Below are 9,749 nucleotides of genomic sequence, written 5' to 3'. Positions count from 1 at the left end.
GCACAAGGTATAGGCAGAAAATACTTATTACCAAACAGCCAATTTACTGTGCTCAATTTTTAATAGAGATAGAAAGTAAATAATCTATATGAGCAGGGGTCTTTCATCAATATCTACATTAAGAAGTAGATATAGGGTATAATTCCACCATGGATACAAGTCTCCTTATTACCAGGTTTGCAATTCAATTACCTGAGGAGCCTAAAGTACCATTGATTATTCATTGGATTCTGGGATGGGCTGGCTACACAAGCATTCATTAATCCCTTCAGTGCCCCAGGGCACCCAGAATAGTTTCAGCTCCAAACAGGTCTCTAGTTCAAGAGTTTAGCCAAAGGAAAGATGCTTGGGTTGGGAAGTTTTCCCCCATATATAACATGTAGCACATCGTTTTGGATTCTGATTCAAGTTCCTGCTGTTATATCCTTGACCCTTTTTTATGCCCTTTTCCTGCAGAAATGTTTCCCTGCGGTTGTTTTCTCTTCTCACACTGTAGCCACATTTCCAGTACTAAAAGGAGCTATACATTTGGAACCCAAGATCAGAGCACGAGTTTCAACAGACGTTATGGCAAGTGTTGCGACAATAGTACAGACATTGAAATCTGTATTGACCCAGAAATTGACTGACCTCCTTCTCAACCTCAGCAGGACCAGAGAGAAACCCTCGAACATCCTCTTTTCTCCTCTATGCAACGATGGCCTCTCTCCTCCAAGTACCATCACCCTCACGAGTCCTCAAACCTGGCCACACGTTTAGTCACCCAGGGAGATTTTAACGAATACAATTCCCTGGGCTCCATCCCAGACCTCTGGGACTAGGGCCCAGGCTGGATATTTTAAAAGACTCCATAATTAATTCTAATCTGTACCTAAATTTGAATACCACAGTCCTAGACCAAGCCAGATGCCAGTAAATAAGCCTAGATTCCTCCTTCTTCCCGTCAGGAAGAATCTAATTGGTCAACTAAAACACAAATCTGCCTTCTAAATTGTTCTCCTCCAACTTCTCTATGATTGACTTAGAATTTTCCTTGCTGTGACCTTGTAGTAGTTTTTCTTTCCTCTCATATTCTCTTTTCCCATTATGGTGCATTGTTCTTGCTGCGATGGGGTGATCTTTGTAGTTTTGCCAGCCATCACTTTTCTTAAAATTCTTCGGTGATTCATCAGAACTTTAGGACACAGTGATGCGGACTCTTTATTTTCTGATCACTACCTGCTATCTAGCTTCATGTTTTGTCACCCTCCTCCCCACCCCCATACTCTCCATAAAACCAAATGACTTTCTTGTGCTCTCATGTCTTTACCTCTGACTGTCCATCTTCCAGTTCTGCTCTCAAGCTGACAACTGCATTTTGTCAAACTGAGATAAAGTCCTCTCTCTCTGCACATGCTCTCTTTGCCATCATACCCTGTGCCTAACTACATGATGCCACTGACATACCAAGTTGACACAAAAGTCCTACACTGACTGGAGCCTGTTGATCTTGCTCAGACCTATACTTAAACGTGTGCCCTGCACATAGTAAGTGCTTGATACGTCAATGTCAAATGCATGGAGAATCGAATAAATGAATGAACACATTAAATCATAGCCTGTTATCCCTGGAATCATTTTCATTGAGGCTTCTTCCATGTCAGTGCATAGTTATCTGAAAATATGTTGTTGAAGAAATGGTAACGTCAAGATGGCAAAAGCTTTCTGAGTATAGCTTTCGGGAGGATGTTAATGATGATATTTATTTGAGCCAAGGTTAAATTGCATACACAGGTCGTCTACCTTTTTGCATGATTCTCATAAAGAAGGGGGGGAATAAACAGGTTTTATGGCTATAATTTTCCACTGTAAAAAATGTATTAGCTATCTAATAGAGAGGAATCTGTAGCCAGTTTTGGCACAAATGACTCTTGGGGTGACAATGGCTTTACTACCAGACCTTGGCCCTGTTCTAGGTAGTTGTCACATAAGGAAGCTGGCTTTTCCGTAACCTTGAATTTTGATGGTGTGTAACACCATAGGTTGGTAAATGGACAATCTCCATAGTTCCTTGGAATGTAAAGGTTCTTTGAATTAGTTGACATATACTACTGGGTAAGTAATATAAATATTCTGCCTAGGTCTCTTGCTCTAGGGAACGAATCTGTGCAAGTGGTTTTTCTTTTGGCCACCTCTGTCTGTTTAATCTGACAGAGAACTCCCTCCACACATTCCTTTGCCCCTGCCAACAGAGCAGAAGCTTCACCTTGACACGGTGTGGCGATATGATTTGCATTTCTGGAAGTTACAGAATATTTGAATAATAGGATCATCATTGTCAGATGCCTGGTTTAGCATTTGCTAACAGGAAGCCTGACTCAAGTTTCCATTTTAAGGAGATTTACTTACTCCTTAAAATAAGTGCTTCTAGAATTGTCTGGATGACGTAGGTGTCAATATTTGATAGGAAGCAGCTCAGGATAGGAAATATTACTAAAGAAAATGTGGTGTCATTCTCCCTAGATTTTTTTGTTTCAAGTAAATGTTTTTTAGGCTTACATAGAGCCCTGTTAGGGCCAAATGGTTAACCTTGAGAACCCCATAGAATCACTTACCATCTTAGGGAAAACAAATCTCTCTTTTCTTGGGAGAGGGAAAGGTATATCATTACTCTGTATGGCTTCCAAATGCTGGACCTGTCCTTTTCACTTTTCAGACTGTGGTCTGTAAAAATAATAGAAACAGAGATTTGGAAGGGAGAGGAGGCCTTTGGGGCTAATCGTTCCCACCATTCAGGAACCATTTCCTCAACCACTTGGGCAGGGAACTACAATGCCTCATCGTAAACCTTTTCAGTTAGAAGGAGCTCATACTCACTGTTCTGGAGTTCACACACATTACTGTTGCTCACCTTTATGTATTAGAAGATTCTTTCTTGTAGGGATGCCTGGGTGGCTCAGTTGGTTAAGCATCTGAGTCTTGACTTTGGCTCAGGTCATGATCTCATGGTTTGTGAGTTCAAGCCCCACGTTGAGGCTTGTGTGGGCACTGCAGGGCCTGCTTGGGATTCTCTCTCTCCCTGTCTCTCTGCCTCTCTCTCTCATTCTCTTTCTCTCTCTCTCTCTCTCCCAAAAATAAATAAACTTAAAAAAAGGAAAATTATTTCTTGTACTAAGGTGACAATGGAAAAATCTAAATACCTCAGCCCATTTTGGGATTGCTTGTGGCCATATAGCCAGATGAGAACCTGAGGTGAATGTGTAGGTTACCTGCAAAAGAATGGCTCCTCCCCCATAGTCCAGAGTTTCCTGGAGCAGGAAAGGAGGTGAGTCTTAACAGAGGTGAGTCTTAACATGAAGGGGTTAAACGGCTTCCTCCTCTCTCCAAGGCCAAAGAGGAAATTTGACCTGGATCCCGAAGTGTGGAGACAGTAAGAGACTTTCCTATGGCAAAAGGTGAGGCTCCTCTGGCCATGTGGTGGCCACGTTCATCTTCCAAATAAACAGACACAGAAAATGCCAATAAAAAGGGCACTGACAATGAAACTATGACGTTAGCTCCACCTACGTCGGGGATCCTTCAAGGTCCTGGTTTACCTCACTCTCTGCTGGAGTTCAGACCCTAGTGTTCTAGGTGCTGTTGCAGAGAAGCTGGGGAGTGAAGCTGGTTGAGTACTTTCTAATAGGGCCATGAATACTGAAGCTTCTTAGCTACTGTGATCTAAGGCATTTTTTCTTCTTCTTTATATCATCAGTGAGGTATTGGCAGCTTCTGAGCTTTATTATTTCTTTTTTTTTAAATGTTTATTTATTTTTGAAGGAGAGAGAGACAGAGTGTGAGTGGATGAGGGGCAGAGAGAGAGGGAGACACAGAATCAGAAATGGACTCCAGGCTCTGAGCTGCCAGCACAGAGCCCGACACAGGGCTTGAACTCATGAGCTGTGAGATCATGACTTGAGCTGAAGTCAGATGCTTAACCAGTTGAGCCACCTAGGCGTCCCTGGGCTTTTTTGTTTCTAATAATTCTTGGTTTGAGAAAACCCTTCCCCCCAAATTTGTATAATTACATTATTCAGTACATTTTCAAAACAAAACAAAACTCCTTGAGTATACAAAAGCCTTGCCCAGGCTTTTTGATAGCACGGCTGAAATAATCTATCTTTGTTAAAACACAAAACCATTGTTTTCCTCTGAAAAGCTGCTGGAGTTTTATTTTGGCACCTGGGCATCTAGTGGCTGATCTGAAAAATGCATCTAGAGGCTTTCAAAGGAAAATGAATGAATGCTTCAAACCTGGAGGAAAATTTCTCAAACGTGTTAGGAAAGAGGGACCAATAAAGGACAGTTCCTCTTGTTAAAAAGAGAAGGCAATTGGGACACACAATAAACGTGGCCAGGTTTATAGTTGCATTTATGACACGAACCTCAGCAAGCTTTGAGTGTGCGGTGAATAGGCAGGGTGATGCACCGGGCATGTCTATACTCTGTGAAGCAGAGCAAACACTCAAGCAAACACACAGGCCTATCACCTCTGCTCCCAAACAGAATTGATGTCACAGATGGAAGAACTGTTTGGAGATTTCCACCCCATTCCACTGATTGCTTACCCATAATAAAACTTCTCTGCCAGTGGCTGCAGCCTGGGCTTGGTTCTGGAAAAGCAAGAAATAGATCAACAGTTTGCCTGGGAAAGGATGATGAGGTTCTGAACTAACCAGAACCACTCATTCATCACTCTTCGCCTTAAGTCAGCAGCATGATTTTCCCTAAGCCGAAAGGCAAAGAAATATAATAGTGAGAGTTTAGAGTTCTTACAGTTGGGATGAGATTATAAAGGTTATGTTCATTTCAGGTTCCCAGCCTCTGGGATGTGACAGCATTGAAGAAGGATTCTCTCGTTTTCCTTTCTGGAAGTAGGGGCAGTGCTTTGATCAAACAGGCATCCTGACAATGCTAAATAGAATTGGTAGATTTGGTGTTTTATGTGAACTGACAACACTTGAGGAAAAGCAAGAGAAAACCCGAGGTGCTTGGTAATTAAAATTATATTTTTCCTTTTCTTTGTCCAGTCTTAAAATATGGAATGTTTGACATTCTTAAATATAGTCCTTAAGATCACAGTGTTCCCCCTGATTAACCTTTTATCCTCCCAAAAGGCTGGAGCAGTAGAACCAGACCCCAGCCCACACCCGAAATACAAGAGGATGGACGGGCACGGACTGTTGAGTGCACACGTTCGTGGGTTTGTTTCACTTGCATTTGCTGTACAGGGTCGCTGGTGACACTAGTGAGAAATAATTTATTGGGTGATTCTGGGAGAAATTTCGGCCTTGTGTTGACTACATCAGAATATATCAATTTGGGGGCAAATATGACTTATTAATTTAACAAAAATTTCTTGCATGACTGTGATATGGCAAACAATGAGCTAGGTGTTGGCCACAATGTTGGATGTCAACAGAATTGTGTTTTACAAGGGCAAAATTGAGGAAGTAGATATTCCATCGGAATAATGGGATGGATTTAAAAATTAACATTATTTTATACGTGGCAAGATGGGGGTTTTTGATTTTTTTTTGATATGGATATTCAGTGTTCTTACGGCTTTTTTGTTTGCGGCATTTGGCCCTAGTCTAAAGAGAGGACACCTTATCTGGGATGCAATACAACCTTTTTTTCCCAGAGAGTGAAAATCAGGCGGTTCCTTTTTATATAGTTTTTAAAGACTATGAGTCTTCTTATCCTGGAGGAATGTGGAACTAGTTTTTCCCATGACTTTAATGTTACTTTAATTTTAGTTTTTAAATTATTATCCTGCAGGAAAATTGACCTTGTGTACTTCTGTTCAGCTTTATGAATTTTAACCACCACCACAATCAGGATACAGAACTGTTTCATCACCTCCATACCTCCAACCATATTTTTTTCTCTGGTTTGTCTGAAGAATCTTTGCAAGGGTTGCTGTTTGATTCTCAGTAACTAAACCTCATCAAACACTCAGTCTTCATGTGAGAGGGGACTTCACTCTGCCAGCACCCAGGGTGGAGGTCAGTAGATTGCTTGACCGTATGAGTGGGACTTTCTTCCTTCCTTCTACGCCAAGCACTCCAAGGGCTGACACCTAGGGATCACTAATCATGACTCATGATTACTAACCGTGACTTATCACCTTGCAGCACCCTCAGTGCCTCCCAAGAGCACTGGAAAACTGTCAGGTCAGAAGGAACCAGAAACATCTGGTGAGATGGTGATCGTCTTGGTGATGTTGGAGGCTGAGGGAATTGGGGAAAATCTTTTACCAGGAAATATGGGGTTTGAAGTGAGGGCCTGGAGCTTGTATAGTGGGCAGTGGATACCACCATTCAAATTACAACATATATTTTCTTTAGAAAATGAGATGATTCCAACCAAAGATTTTTAAAATCTCCGGCAGTTCCATTACCAAGGAATAACTATTATTTATGCGTTGCTGCCATTCTTTTTACATATACGACTACATGTGACTGAATAGCTAAATATCACCAAATATAAAACAGTTCTGACTTTCTCAGTGGCAGATTAAAGTTTTTGGCAAACTTGATTATTTAAGGGATATGGTGTAGACAATCAATGTCTAGTGGTGATGTTTAATTTATAATTCAGCTTATATACATGTTTAACTTTTGTAAACTAACATACTAATTAAGGAAAATTACTTTTTTAAAACACGTATTTCATAAAACAGTTTAGTTGAACTGTTGTCTCAATCAGGTTTGGCTGCTGCTTTAACAAATTACTGAAGACGGGATGGTTTAGACAAGAAACATTTACTTTCTTGTATTTCTGGAGTCTGGGAAGTCCAAGATCAAAGTGCTTGCCAATTCTTCCTGGTTTGTAGATGATCTTCTCCTTGTATCCTCACAGAGCAGGGAGAGAGAGAAAGGAAACGATAAGAATACAGGCTTTAATCCCATTATGAGGACACCACCCTTTTGACCTAATTACCTCCTAAAGGCCTCATCTCCAAGTACTATCACACTGGAGATTTAGAGTTTTAACATATAAAAATTTCCCCAAATGTTATTGAGATGTAATTGACACACAACTTTATGTAAGTTTAAGATGTGTGTTGTGTTGATTTGGTACATTTACAATTGGAAAATGATTACCACAATGGTATTAGCTACCACCTTTACCACGTCACATATTTTCTTAAATTTATTTTTTATTTTTATGGGAAGAATTTATTTTTTATGGTAAGAATCTTTAAGGTCTATACTCTTTTTTTTTTTTTTTTTAAATTTTTTTTTTTTTCAACGTTTATTTATTTTTGGGACAGAGAGAGACAGAGCATGAACGGGGGAGGGGCAGAGAGAGAGGGAGACACAGAATCTGAAACAGGCTCCAGGCTCTGAGCCATCAGCCCAGAGCCTGATGCGGGGCTCGAACTCACGGACCGTGAGATCGTGACCTGGCTGAAGTCGGACGCTTAACCGACTGCGCCACCCAGGCGCCCCGTAAGGTCTACACTCTTAAAAAAAAAGATCTACTTTCTTTTTCTGAACAGTGAAGGAAACGATCAGTAAAACTAAAAGGCAACCTACTGAATGGGAGAAGGTATTCACAAATGACATATATGATAAAGGGTTAGTATCCAAAGTGTATAAAGAACTAATACAACTCAACACCCAAAAAAACAATGGAATGAAAAGAAGGGCAGACGAATGAACAGGTATTTCCCCAAAGAAGACATCCATATGGTCAGAAGACACATGAAAAGGTGCTCAACATCTCTCATCTTCAGGGAAATGCAAATCAAAAGTACAATGAAGTATGACCTCACACCTGTCTGAATGGCTAAAATAAAAAACACAAGAATCAGCAAGTGTTGAGGATATGGAGAAAAAGGAACCCTTGTTCACTGTTGGTAGGAATATAAACTGTGCAGCCACTGTGGAAAACACTATGGAGGTTCCTCAAAAATTAAAAATAGAACTACTCTACAATCCAGGAATGTCACTACTGTGTGGTTTTACCCAAAGAATACAAGAACACTAATTTGAAGGGATACATGCACCCCTATGTTTATAGCAGCATTATTTACAATAGCTAAGATGTGGAAGCAGCTCAAGTGTCTGTCAATTGATGAATGGATAAAGAAGTGATATATTACACACACACACACACACACACACACACACACACACACACGAATATTACTCAGCCTTAAAAAAGAATGAAATCTTGCCATTTGCAACAACATGGATGGAACTAGAGAGTATTAATGCTAAATTGATCAGAGAGGGACAAATACCACATGATCTCACTCATATGTGGAATTTAAGAAACAAAAACAAATGAGCAAAGGAAAAAAAAGAGATAGAAACCAAGAAACAGACTTAACTATAGAGAACAAACTGATGGTTACCAGAGGGGAGGTGGGAGGGGGATGTGTGAAATAGGTGATGGGGATCAAAGAGTACACTTATGATGAACAAACAACTACTCTCTTAGCAACCTTCAGATATATGATACAATATTACTAGCTATGATCATTATGCTGTACATTTAGATCCCCAAATTTGTTAACCTTATATTATTAGCTATAGTCATTATGTGGTACATTAGATCCCCAGATTTGTTAATCTTATAACTGGAAGTTTGTTCCCTTTGGCCAAATGTGGTATGCATGTGTGTGTGTGTGTGTGTGTGTGTGTGTGTGTGTGTGTAAAATGGAATATTACTGAGCCGTGAGAAAGAAGGAATTCTTGCCATTTGTGACAACTTGGATGGACCTTAAAGGAATTATGTTAAGTGAATAAGCTAGACACAGAAGGGAAGATACTGTATGATATCCCTTAAATGTGGGATCTAAAAGAAAAAAAAAACTGAAATATAAATTTCAAAACTTTTAAAAATATATAAATTTTGTCACATTTAGCCCATAGCAACTATCACTGGAATTTTCATTTCTAGATCCACTTTTTCTATTACCTAACATAATTTCTGGGTGACATAATTTTGCTTTCTAAGTAGTTTTAGATGTAGGACTTGGTGCAATTCTGTCAGATAACATCATTGAAAATTTTATCCTAAGTACGTGTACCTATTTAAGTAATATTAAAGTAGCCATCCTGTCCCCAATTATCCTATAGGTATATATTTGTGATTTATACAATATAATCTTATATAAAATATAACTTGATTCTAGTTTTTTAATTCATATTTTAAAATAAAATGTTTATTCTGTTAATTTCTAGTATGGTAAAATGCAAAAATGGCTACAGATTCTTTCTATCCATGAATTTACTCAATTTTTCAATGTAGTTTTGTAGCTCCTTCCTGAAGAAGTAGGATTTACTTTTCTATACTTTTAGTCTGGACTCTGCTACGTGACTTGTTTTGGCCAAGGTATCATTACCAAATTTGGAACAGACACTTGAAATTGGGGTTTGCTTTCTTACTGCTCTTTGGAGCCCTGTAAACATGTAAACAGGCCTAGGGTAGCACGCTGGTCGAGGGGTGACACAGGGCCACTTGCCTCTACTGACCCAACTGATAGCCAGTCAACTGCCAAATACATGTATAAGGCCATCCACTACCGGCTGACCACAGACATGTGAATGAGCCCACCTGACAGCATATGGAACAGAGATAAATCGTTCCATCTAAGCTAAATTGTTACCTTACAGAATCTTGAGCAAGTAAAATGGTTCCTTTTTTAAGCTTCTGGCATTTATAGTTGTTTGTTATGCTGTAAAAACGAACAGATTTATCAAATTTAGACGTGG

The 9,749-nt window shown here is 39.7% G+C and overlaps 1 long non-coding RNA gene across 22 annotated transcripts in view; it reads left to right on the top strand.

Annotated features, from left to right (window-relative positions):
- Positions 1 to 9,749, top strand: part of LOC132663585 (uncharacterized) — a 553,467-nt gene that overhangs the window by 371,259 nt on the left and 172,459 nt on the right. For 18 of the 22 annotated variants that reach the window (XR_013551829.2, XR_013551842.2, XR_013551839.2 and 15 more), the window contains 2 exons: positions 3,368 to 3,434; positions 4,832 to 5,005. The exons of 1 other annotated variant lie outside the window; for it this stretch is intronic. This is a non-coding gene — a long non-coding RNA (uncharacterized LOC132663585). Of the gene's footprint in view, positions 1 to 456; positions 1,597 to 3,367; positions 3,435 to 4,831; positions 5,006 to 9,749 lie in introns of those variants that run through there. 3 more of the 22 variants (XR_014135929.1, XR_013551834.2, XR_013551844.2) reach the window with 1 other exon arrangement.

Source organism: Panthera onca, chromosome D4 (assembly GCF_046562875.1).
Source record: "Panthera onca isolate mPanOnc1 chromosome D4, mPanOnc1 haplotype 2, whole genome shotgun sequence".
Lineage (NCBI taxonomy): Eukaryota > Metazoa > Chordata > Mammalia > Carnivora > Felidae > Panthera > Panthera onca.
The sequence above is the reverse complement of the archived record's forward strand: the minus strand, read 5'-3'. Positions and strand labels throughout refer to the sequence as shown.